This window comes from Anomalospiza imberbis, chromosome 2 (genome assembly GCF_031753505.1).
Source record: "Anomalospiza imberbis isolate Cuckoo-Finch-1a 21T00152 chromosome 2, ASM3175350v1, whole genome shotgun sequence".
NCBI lineage: Eukaryota > Metazoa > Chordata > Aves > Passeriformes > Viduidae > Anomalospiza > Anomalospiza imberbis.
The window spans coordinates 108,007,855-108,019,925 of NC_089682.1; the positions used below are offsets into that span (position 1 = coordinate 108,007,855).

General features: G+C 39.6%; 1 protein-coding gene and 1 long non-coding RNA gene across 6 annotated transcripts in view; one reads left to right on the forward strand and one right to left on the reverse strand.

Moving 5' to 3' along the window:
* The window catches only part of CLYBL (citramalyl-CoA lyase), a 164,472-nt gene that overhangs the window by 11,702 nt on the left and 140,699 nt on the right, over positions 1-12,071 (forward strand). The gene's annotated exons all lie outside the window — the stretch shown is intronic.
* On the reverse strand, positions 8,054-10,423 carry LOC137469607 (uncharacterized). The gene is made up of 2 exons (XR_010996607.1): positions 10,284-10,423; positions 8,054-9,756 (listed from the first exon to the last, which is right to left on the reverse strand). It is a non-coding gene; the product is annotated as an uncharacterized lncRNA (long non-coding RNA).

The window sequence follows — 12,071 nt, forward strand, 5'->3', positions numbered from 1 at the left end:
TCTTTACCTAAGGACAAAGAGCCTCATTTTAGGAGGAAAAGTTTCCTTTTGGTTTGCAATGCTGGATCCACATAAACTCTTGACTCTTGAGAAGTTTGGTTGCATTGGCTCACATCTGTCTGAAGGTAGGGTAGCCTGGCATCAGAGCTTTTGACACTATGAACTTTCTAAGGCTAAAAATCAAAGGGGCTCCTTTCTACCTACATACTTTACCTTCTCTGCCAAACAGAACCTGAGGAGTGCTTCTTTCCCTTTTGAGTGCTCTCAAGCCCCATTTCACATTCATTTGGCCAGGTAAAATGTAGTAAAGAAATGAAAATTACTTAGCAAATAGTGGTGTAACATTTCCTAACATTTCTTTTCATTCCAGTAGAGAATCTTTAAATAGGGAAAATCTTGCCTAGATTCAGTAATTTGGAATGAATAGAACCATGTCTTATACATAACAAATTAAAAAAAAAAAAGAAGGAAAGGAAAGGAAAACACAGCAACATAGAACACAGTGCTTGCACAAGAACATATTCAGGGTGTGAAAGTTGACTTGGTATTTCCAGGTTTGTAATTTCTAAGACAAAATTGAAGTGCACTGTGGTCTTTATGGAATCACAATGGATTTCCTTTGAGTATATCTGAAATGATACAGAGCTCAGTTAAGTCAACCTCGTCTTTAATGTCAGTATCATCATCTAAGACACATGCCATTGGCAGCATGTCTTCCCACAGAAACATAGCACTTGTGTTCCTGAACAAGATAAACCAGAACATGAAGATGCTGTCAAAGGGCTGCATTTCTTTGGGCATTTTTGCTTTGGGTATTTTTTATGAGCTTCTTTGACTACTTTTGCCTGGAAAATGGTATATTAACCTGAAAACATGACCAACAAATGGCAGAATCTAAGAAACAAGAATACAGACGTGACAGGTTTGGTATTGTAATCTATGACTGTATAAAATGACATTGATTATGCAATGGTAATGGCAAAATTAAATTGTTTTGAACCTAAGCATAAACTTGCTGGGGCAAACCAGTAACAGTTCAGGCCTTTCTGGTATTGCAGACTGCAAATATGTTGGGAGGCCTTGGCTTCAGAGACAGGAATTCTGACCCCTTGCCAGACTGATCTGTTGCAATGCCTGACAAGGTCTGCAATGTGGAGAGTGGGGCCTGCAGGATGTCTTTACCCCACAACCATAAAGGGAATTAGTTTAGGAAAGACATTGAAAATTTTTAACACTAGACACTGCCAGATTCTTTTTCAGACCACTTGCAGCCTGTTTACAACTGATAAAAATTATGTTCTGGCATCTTTGTATAAAATACGTGAGATGTAGGTCTTGCTCCTTTCTGCCGCCAGTAATGGTAATGCTGGCATATTCTTCCATTAAAAGAAAAAATTCTGGAACTAAATGATAAGCAGAAGTCAATGAGATGGCAACAACTCTGTGATCAAGAAATAAATAAGAAAAACAGTTTTCAAAAATTATGCTGGGTGTATTTATTCTTTAAATATGCCTATTAAAATTACAGCAAATCCTAAATTTACTGTAATCTGTTTAAATAATAATCCCCCGCCCCCAACCAAAATAGAAATAGTGCTTCCAGGTTGTGGATCAAACCATTCAGCTGATGAAAGTCAAAATCTAAACTCTGGCAGCCCAAAGTGTTTGAAGTATTGTGTTGGCTTTTGAGATCAATAGCCTCCTCTGCAAGTACCAAGAGAATATTTTCTTCAATATATTCAATTAGCTCAGTTAAATGACTAATTTATTCAAACTTGACCAATTGGGAGTTGAAAGAAGCAGAAAAGCTTGTTCTTCTCTACCAATCTGTGAATAAAAGCTAATTATGAGAGGATTAGATTTGCTAATACTACAATATTGGAGGATATTAAGACCAAATACTAGATTGGTGCTAATTCTAGCTGATACCAAGTTATTTTAATAGATCAATTTTTTAATCTAATCAGAATTTTTTACAAGTCCAGCCTCTCTCAGATAGTGCCATGCAAGCAATAAAACCTCTCATTACGTTTTAAATTGTATTCCAGTTTTCATGCAAAGAAACATAAATCCTAAGTAAACCCAAAGAGATCAACTAGTAAATAAGAATTGTGCCATACATTATTTTCTAATAAAAACAGTAAAATTAATCTGAAAAATGTATAATGAGGTATAGAAAAGTTTAAATATATATCAGCAGAGCTACTCTGTCCTTCTGGTTAGCAGTAAGAAGTGCCAAATTTAGTGTAAAAGCTATATTTAGTTACAAAGCAACACACTTTAGTGGTTACAAACTGAGAATTAACCTTTCTCCAAGAAAATAACTAAAATCTTTACATGGGAAAACATGATTCAAATTAATTATCTAATTCAAGGTTTCCCATTTGGTAGTGTAGTTGTTTTTTAAGAAAAGTGTCTTGAAAGATTTAATCCTGCTGAAAGTCATCAATAACTGAAGTACCTACAAGCAAACATAAACATCAGTGCAAACTTGACATAAGGATTCAGAAATTCAGCCAAGAAAGCGATGTCAAGAAAATGTGAGGATACAATTTTTCAGTCCTGTCCATAAACATTTGGTACACAGGACACCCCACAATGAAATTTAATTACCTCTTCTGCTGGTAGGATCACGAGAAAAAACCTTGCTTCAGGCACCAGCAGAATGAGGTACGGAGGACACGATGGAGTGTCTCGGTCATCATGCCTTTGTGGCAGAGACGCTGCTGTGTCCTGCTGCCTTTGGTCCGTGGTGCCCCAAACGCTGGGGCAGAGCCTCCATGGTTCCTCTCCATCTACTGGTCACCTTGGAAGCTGTTCCTGTAGATGCCAATACATAACCTGTCATCAAATTTCTTTGAAAAAGCACTGCTTTCCGTTGCTGTTTAAAAATCATTTTGGCAATTCCACACAGCATCCCCAGGCGGTGCTGAGTTTCTGAGAGGTGTTCCTTCTCCAGCAACTTACTTGACAGTGTGGCTGGATGACTCTTCATCACCTCTTAGCCAAGATGAATGACTGAAGCAGTACAGACCAGTGCTTGGTGCAGTACTGCCAGTCCAAGAAGCAATCTCAGGGTGCTGCAGCACCCCATTTGTGCACCTGCTGCTGTGTGCCTGGGTAGCCTCTTTACGTTTTGAGCTCTCATGAACATGGGTTCCTCATCTCCAGTAGGTCCATAAGACAGCTGTGTAACTTAGAAGTAGCACACTAGTAAGTAGAAAAGGAATTTATGCTGGACATTTTGCTGGGTAGAATGGCCTGTTTCCCCCAGCTCCCCATTTTCCCCAAGGTTGACCACTTCCATTGCTGACAAGCCTGGGAGAGAATTGTTCCTAACTGGCCACCCAACCAGGTGCTCACTACTGGAGGCACAGCAGTGCCGCAGTGATGGGTGTTTAAGGGATGAAAAGCCCAGATGATCATGTTTACATCCCCAAAACTATTATGATGAACAGGCTATGGGTTCATCCCAGCCTCTGTTCTTCTCTGCAGCCTCCCTTACTGGGCTGTGGGATCCCCAGCCCTGCTTGGGCATTCACTGTGACAGCAATGAGGCTTTACATCTTTATTGAACTGTAACCGCCAGTGTGAAGGGCGCTGAGATAAAGGCTGTGTGTTACCTGCCCTGTGTGTCTGCCAAGGCTCCAGATTTTTAAATATGCTATTTCTTTGCAGCCCCTTTCAAGTGACAATCCAGATTTTGCCATCCCTCCCTCAAATACATCCACTTTGAAATTTAGCACAGTATTTAGGTTTCTCTGGACTGATTTTCAGGACAACTTGGACCTTGATTTTTTTTTTTTTCCTGTGATGTTTCTAAAACTGGCAGAAGAAGAACTTTTTTTTAAGCCTGCATATGCTGCAATGAGTATTTTAGAGTAATGATTTTTTTTTTAATCTGTAAGCATGTTTAATGCTTGTATAAGGTGCCAGATTTTAATTACAGTTGGCATTTATAAGTGTGGTGCTGGCAATGGCAACCATATTGCTGAAAAAAGGCATAAATTTTGACACTGGCAATATGGGAACCCAGCATATGAGACTGTAAACCTCATTGCTTCCTGTTTTAATATGCTGCTTTAAGGGAAGGGTTTTTAACTAGAACATTTAGGGTTCGATATAAAGTTGTTCTAATTTCAAGCTATTTAGTAATTTAGGTCCTATCAAAGATCAGCTTAGGTAATAACTTTCTATTAAATAGCCTTTAAATAAGCATGCTTAAAGTAGGGAAAATAAGATGCTTCATTACAAGAAATGAGGTTGGCATCTACCAGGTTTTCCATTAAGTTCCAGGTCACAGACAAATAAAGGAAGTATGTTAGAAAAAAAAACCTTTTTAAAAATAATTAGGGAGATGTCTGTTTTGTTCACCAGATGGAAAATCAGTAGTTGTGGGTGGTCTGTGCTGGATGGGGCATCTCACAATTGGCAGAACTATGCCTTTAACTTTTAAAGTCCTGGGACAAAATGTGAAAGTAATTGACTGTTCCGAATGCTCTCTCTCTGGATACCTAGCATGCTTTTAAAACCAAGATTTGGTGAGTTTCTGACTTTTTTTCCTACAAATGCTCAAGCTGTTGTGTCTAGTATTAGGCCAGTTTGGTATACTTTTGGTAGCTGTTTAGTGGGGCTGTTGTCTTTTGTGTTTATGCCTGCGTGTGCCTGGACCTGCCTGCACACAACTGAAATGCCGCAGCTTTACAATTAATTCTCCATTAACACAAGATTTTCATAATATTGTTGGTGTTTGCTGTGTTCAGGATATATGTAACTGTTGGTTAACATTATTTGTTTCTTTCTTCTAGTGCATTCCATTTTAAGGAATTTAAATCTATCCACTTGCCAACATATTAAAGAAAACAAAGTTGCACTCTCATTTTCACAAAGAAGAAAATTTCTGGTTTAAAATAATTCAGGCATTTGCAAAAGTATTAAAAATCCATAGTATTTTTTAATGTGAATACCTACATCCAAATGTGCATGTGTGGATAGTATAAGATATGCATATTAAATATTGTCATTTATGAACATATTAGAATATTCTTGGTGCAGTTTGTAACTTTGCTTGCTGTTTCAGAACTCACACTTTATAATTTCAGACTAATTTGAGAAAACAGTATTTTGAACGTGGAAAATGGGTTAGAAAATCCTTGTATTCACATTAAGAGTAACAGATTTTATTATCTACACTGCCATAAGAATGTATTCTGTTCAGTGGTGACCTCTCAAAGAATGAGACAGAACCCATTTATGTCACAGGAGGCAATTGCTTTATATTTACCTTACTTTACAGACAATTTTTTTGCAGTTATCTATATGAACGGTCACAGAGAATTGTGTGTGTGTGTTATATCTATATTGTAGCTTGTGTTAAACCAATCCCCACACTTATTATGTAGAAGCATTCTTGAAGATAAGTGAGGCACTCAACTTAGTGCCTTCTTTGTAAAATCCCTTTTGCTATGCATGACATGTACTCTGTATTTTTTTCCTTGCAGTAAATTATAAAGCTTTTTTCTTTCCATGAATCTCCTTCCAAGACAACACATACAGCCTAATAACACTCGCCTTGAGGACTGTGCATTGCCTCCACTACAAAGCCGTGTTTTCATTGAAGAGATAATTATAATATGGTTTAATGTTCTTGTCAACCCTGAAACACTGTCCCTAAAGAGTGCTATTCTGCTGGATGTCTTTTTGAAGAGAGCTGAATGTGGCTAAGAGAACATACACATAGCCACACACTTGTCTGATAAACCAGGACACATTTTTAATGCAAATTCTAAAAAGAATTATATGTTTTCTAAGGTGCTAATTCAGAACTGCATCCATCACTGCTAATAATACAGAACACTTTCTTGAATTTATTTATTTTACTTTCTTCTCTCCCCATCCCCCATAATATTTATACACTTTAAATCCATATGAGAACATAAACTCACAATAATAATTAAAATATTTTAATGTGCTTTGAGGCACAGACTTCAGATGAGTAAAAAAGCCCAAACTGGAACACAAATGGTTCTTGCCAGGCAACAAACATGCTTGGCTGTTAATTTACTGTAATTTTCTGCTTTACTTAGTAAAAACAGCAATTACTTATTTGTTCCATATCCCCCCCCAGCACAGATGCTCCTCAGTCTGTCCATGTTCGAGCACCAAGCGGGCTGCGTGCGCGGGGCCGCGCGTGCCTGCGCCGAGCGCGACGCGGGGCAGGCTTGCTCCCCGCATGCTGCACTGCTGGCAGCACTTCTTTATTTGCCACGGATGCTGCTTTGCCACCAGCCCAAGACAATGGTGTGCTGGAAGCGGCTGGGGCTAGGAAAGCCTTGCTTTGAGCTCTCTCTCCTGCTGAAGGCAGGCGTTTCCAGGTGCTTTGCCCAGCTGACCTTGTGAAAAGCTGGACAGTCACACCAGTTAAGGCTGAAGTCCAGTTGAAGAAGTCTTTTACGTTTTCGCTCTCTTGTCTTTTGTGGTGGTCTGGTGATTGGGAACACTGTCTGGTGCTGCTAAAAGAAACGTAGTCTCCGAAGCAAAAAGGCTTTGAGGGAAATGGAATCACAGGGTGGCTGAAGGCAATGCAAGATTCCCCTTGGCTTCAGGCTGTCTGGGATTTCACCCTTGGGTTTCCAAGACCAGTTAAAGGCTGACACGCCACAAAAAGTACATATAACCAAAAAAATCCCCCAAAAAGCTACGGACAGCAGAGTTCCCTCACTCCTCATATGACTGTTAGTCTAGACAAGAAATTGTGTGGCTCAGCACAATGCAACCTGCTGCTGAATCAGGTGCCTGGGATCTTGAATTTAATACCTAATTATTTTTAAAAGCTACTGTAAAATGAGGAATATGAGAGAATATGAGAGAATATACTAATTAATTGAAAGGCATTCTAGTAAGTATTTAATTATCATAATTCTGGAAAGGTAGTACAAAAGAAACACAAAAGTGTATAATTTGAATCTTTATTGCAGTTATCTCATCATAAGCAATCAATTTGCTTGCTCTGAAGCCAATGGGAGTTTTTTTCCTTTGAGGAGGAATTACAAAGTAAGGCCCTAAATTAATACTGTAAATAATCTCTCTAGAGAAACTTTTCACTGCAAAAATTTCCTCAACAAGCAAATGTTAAAATGTTTATGGTGCACAGTTTAAAAATATCCTTGAGATTTTTCCCCACAGGTTTATATGTTCATGATAGAAAGAATAAGCAAGTGTTTCTAGCAGAATTAACATTTTACCATCATGACAAGTATGTTTTGGTTTCCTCATGATTTTTCTTTCTTTGATGGAAGAAAAAAATAGCCAAAAAATACAAAACCTTAGTTAATGAATGCAGATGCAAAGCGGCACAAAAATGAAAAATGCCATTTTCCCATTGCCCCTTCTTTTCATGGCTTTGAATCTGTTACTATACACACTAATTTTAGAGTTTCTGTTCTTTTCACAAGATACAGTGTGTTCCCACCTAATCTTTTTATGCAAATCAGCACTTAACATTTTGTTAAGTCTTAGGTTTGGGGTTGTTTGGTTTTATCTTTTTTTCTAAACTACCCCTTTTCTTTTTTGAACAAAAAACTCATTGTGGGATTAAATATCCAACAAAAACATACTGGACTTTGACAATAGGTGAATATACATTAGTTTGGCAATTTAATTTCCTCTTTCTTTTTTTTTTCAGGCTACATATTCAATTTTTTTAAATTTTGTTTTGTTTTGTTTTAGTTATGATGATGTCACATATAAAGCCACTGTCACATTAGATGCTACTGCAGTCACAACTAGAGCTTGGTGATTTCTGTCCAACAGAGAAGTATTTTTGTTGCTGTGTGTCCTCACAAATTCTCCTCTCTGAGAATGACTGTATGGAGGGATACTTTGCTCCAGCCTGTTTTGTTCAGTCCTCCTCCTGCTGCCCAGAAATTCTCCTGCCAGGGCAATGTTCCTGCTCTGCTCTTAACATATTCTTAATATTCCACTCACCTTTTCCATGGACCCTTGCAGATAAGGAATCCTTAAGCTCTAAATGCTCTCAGTGTTTTATTTAAACTAATCTTGATTTCTAGCACCTAATGTTTGGGAAGACACTTAATTTCCAGTTCACATCCAAATGTTGATATGGAGAAAGCAACTTCATGGAAGGCTGCATTGTTGAATGTTGATGATCAAATATGGTTTCAGTGTGTAAATACTCTCTCTGACATTTCCTCTGGAAATTCCCATTGGTTGCATACTAATGTTGTGAAATCTAAGCTGATTCACCGATATTTTCTTGCCTTTTAAAAGACTGGAGCAAAATTTTGCTGACGTTCCCTTTTGATATTATTAACATTGTTTTCTTTTATAATTCTGGCATTCTTTCAGCCTCTGTATCTCCCCGCACACGGCATTCTCAGAAGTGTTCTTTTATTAGGGGAGCTGGCAAAGTCTTGCAGCAGCTCAAAGCAGCTTCATTAAGGCTGGAGAGCGAAATATTCAGGAGTTAGGAAATGTCAAAATTAAGATAGCTGGTGCAGTTAAGTTCAGCCCCCTTATATATTTGCTTGATAACATAGTTTTGTAAAATCAAGATCATACATAGCTTTTTCCACAGGACCCCTGCCTCAGCTAGTGAACAAGATGGACGATGCTGAGTTAATGAGCAGTTATTCAATATTTTGTTTTCTCCTAATTTTTCAATGTGTAGCCCTAGGCCTTATTTACTGCACACTATTGAAACCCTGCTGTGAAGACAGAATTGGTAATTTCCTTATGCGGTTTTCTATGGCACTTATTGCTATAAATATCTGAATGCTTAACAAACATTAATTAATTTAGCTTCAGAAAACCCTCACGATAAAAAGGGCTGGTATTACTTCTGTTTTACAAATATGCAGCTAAGGCATACAGAGATTAGAGTCATGAGCGTCCCATAAATATGGGTGCTTCATTGTCAGCTTACAGTTAAGGAAGTATATGTTTCTCTTCATCTGCACTCTTTTACTTTTGAACATCCAAATAATTCTAATTCTGTGCCAAGCAGAAACTTCTAAAGAGACTTACAGACCATCATGGCAGTTGACTTCACTAGACTTGAGAAGAGGTGGAAATACTTACCTTCTAAGTGAGCAGGGAATCATCTAAACCTAGACAAGGGGAAGTACTGCAGAATACCATTCCTTAAATCACAGCCTTTTCATGGATTAGTATGCTTACTGTGGCTTTCAGGAAAGCTGTTTCTTCTACTCAAGACTCAGAGCTCTTAGCCTTTTATATTAGAGTCACTTATCTAAACTCCTGCATCCAAAAGCAGTTTGGAATTTGACTTAACTAGGTAAGACCCTTCCAGAAGAGGACAGAAACAAAAATGTTGACAGGAATGTCCTCTTGCTTTAGAAGTTTCTCAGTGATAAGGAGCAATGGCATGAGTACATTTTTATTTTTGAGGTTATTCATGCCTGTTTTTTCACAACACTGCTTTAACCAGTAATGGGTTAAACCATGACTTTCTAGATGAATAGGTAGAGGGATTCACTTGGTAGGGGGCAGACCCACTTTCCATCCTTGCTCCAATTAGTTATCAAAGTAATTAGTGTTAATCAAGTATTGGTTACAGTAAAAAGTTGCTTTTGATTGAGTCTCATGAACTGTCCTCAAAGGTCATGCTTGGGCTTCTGTGGATCATCCCCCTCAGATGCAGTGAATGTGTAACTGCGTGCCAGCGAGCGGCACTTCTGCAGAGTGTCCGCCAGGAAGGGCAAGACCTTAAAAAACCTTAAAATGAGCACACAAACAAATAAAAAACCTCTCATGTTCCCATAGACAATAATCTTCTTTATCAGTCATGATTAAGGTCTGTCCCATACAACATCTCTGCAGGAATATATTATTGAAGAGAGTTTCATAAACTGTGTGCCCCGAGGGCTGAATTTGGATTACACAGAAAAGTCAAATGGGCTATTTCCTAACTTTGTTTTAGTTCACCTCGCAGTATTTGCAGAAATATTTTAGTGGTTTTTTTTGCAGATTGCTAAGAGGAGATTTTAGCCTGAAATGATACTGATACCCTCCATGGTTTGTCAGCATGGCTTCCGAGCTGGAGAGCATCGAGCTATGGGGGCCAATGTGCAGGTAGTGCTGCAATATTTCATTGACCAATATACATATGGTACCAAAATGTTGGGCACTGATACTGTTGGTGTCCTCTGCACAGGCATTTTGTCTCCTCACAGTGGCCTGTGGTCACTGAGCCCTGCCACTTTTGTCCCCAGAACAAAAGTGTCTGTCCCCAGTGTCTGTACCTGGTGCTGTCCATAGGTGGGAGGTCGGGATGCTGCTTCTTCAGCACAGAGCCAGGGCAGACAGACAGGAGCCTGGTCCTCCTAAGAGCAGGGGACAGAAAACAGGGCCAGGAGGGAGTGGAAGGAAATGGGGATTGCAGTGCCTTCAGGGCCCCTTTCTGCTGGAGTTTTTCATCACAATGTCTGAGCCCCCACTATGAGCAGATCTCAGGAGCTGCCGCTACTGGAGTCCCGTTTACTGTCTAATAACTGAGTTATAGTTGATGGAGTTACAACACTTCTTCTGGATTTTTCTTATGGGGGGAATCTCTACAACTAAAGATGCCCAAGTGCAGCAGGGCCATTGCAGGTGATGTGATGCTTTCTGCTGCAGAAGAACCTCATTCTCTGAAATTGCCTATTACCATTGTAAACTACTCAGAACTTTAGCCCGAAGTGGACATGTAGCCCTGGCATTTCCTTGCCCTGCTTGCAGGAGAATAGCATGAAACAGAAACTGATAACTATATGGCAACTTAGGCTACAATATTATCCTACTGTAGATAGCCCACTTCCATGAGAGAAGCTGAATGTGGAGAATGATGTTGCTGATGGAAAAACAAAACTTTCTGCAGACTTCTTGGAGAAAAATAGCTATTTTCCAGTCTGCTTAGGTTGCAAATTCCAGAACTTTAGAAAAATTAATTCAAGCTGTAGGCAATGATACCCCTCCCCAGTGCTCAGGTGCAGAGCTCACTAGATGTGGAGGTTTGAGGGGTTTTGACAACAAAAAGACCAGCGTTGCTGATGCAGACCCCCTGCTATTGGAACACCAGAGTGTTGGACTAACAAATTAGCACACAAGAAGTCTGCAATTGCTGAAAAACACGGGTGTCATGATTGTAACAATTGTTTACATCTTTCTACAGCAAAAAGGCTGTTTAATCATGTTGAATTACAACCTCGTGTTCAGACAGTGGGCTCTCACATTACTGTCTTTGTGAAGATGAGTTGTCACTTCTCTGATCTAGGTTGCTCTCACAACAAAGAGGCACTAAGACTTTCTGTTTGAATTAGACGAAACAGAGGAATTTCATTTGGTGCTAGGCTGTGCAACAGTTTCCCTAAAGCTGAGCCTTTACTAATTGGAATTGAAATGAAAATTAATCTGTGTGAGAGAAGGGAATTCACAGCTCAATTTTAATTATTGCAGAGAAAGCAAGCAAAACTGTACTTGGGCTGTGTGAAAGCATGGCCTAGGAGTAAAATGCTCAGCTCGAGCTTGTTAACTGGAACTGATGTCCTGGAACAGCAGCTGGTAGCTAGGTCATATCTGTGCACTTTGGAGCCAGCCATGCAAGTTGAGAGTGGCACTGCTCCCCTGCTCACTGCTGCTCCAGGAGAGGCGATGGCTCCCGCAGGTCTGCCTGGGAGAAGTTCAATACATGCTAATGGGGCTCATGGCGGCACTGATGCAGCCCCTTCCCACCTGCGCGGCTCTGGAGGCAATCACATCCGGCCCTAGGTGATCCCAAGCACCCCAGATTGATGCCATCCCAGGTTAGGTTCAGAAGAGGACATCTGCCTGCAGCCTTCAATCACTGAAAGCAGTAGGTGTCCTGCTGGTATGCGTTTTATGGCCTCTGCTTAGCACAGAGCTCCCTGGAAAGCATTTCATGTTCCTCTTCTCCCTAGCTGAACTGCATAGGTTTTCTTCCCACACGGTTACTCAGTCAATGGAAACACATACTTCATAATAATAGAAGTGTTTGTTTTTTACATGCCTCCATGAGGAGCAAATTCATCCTC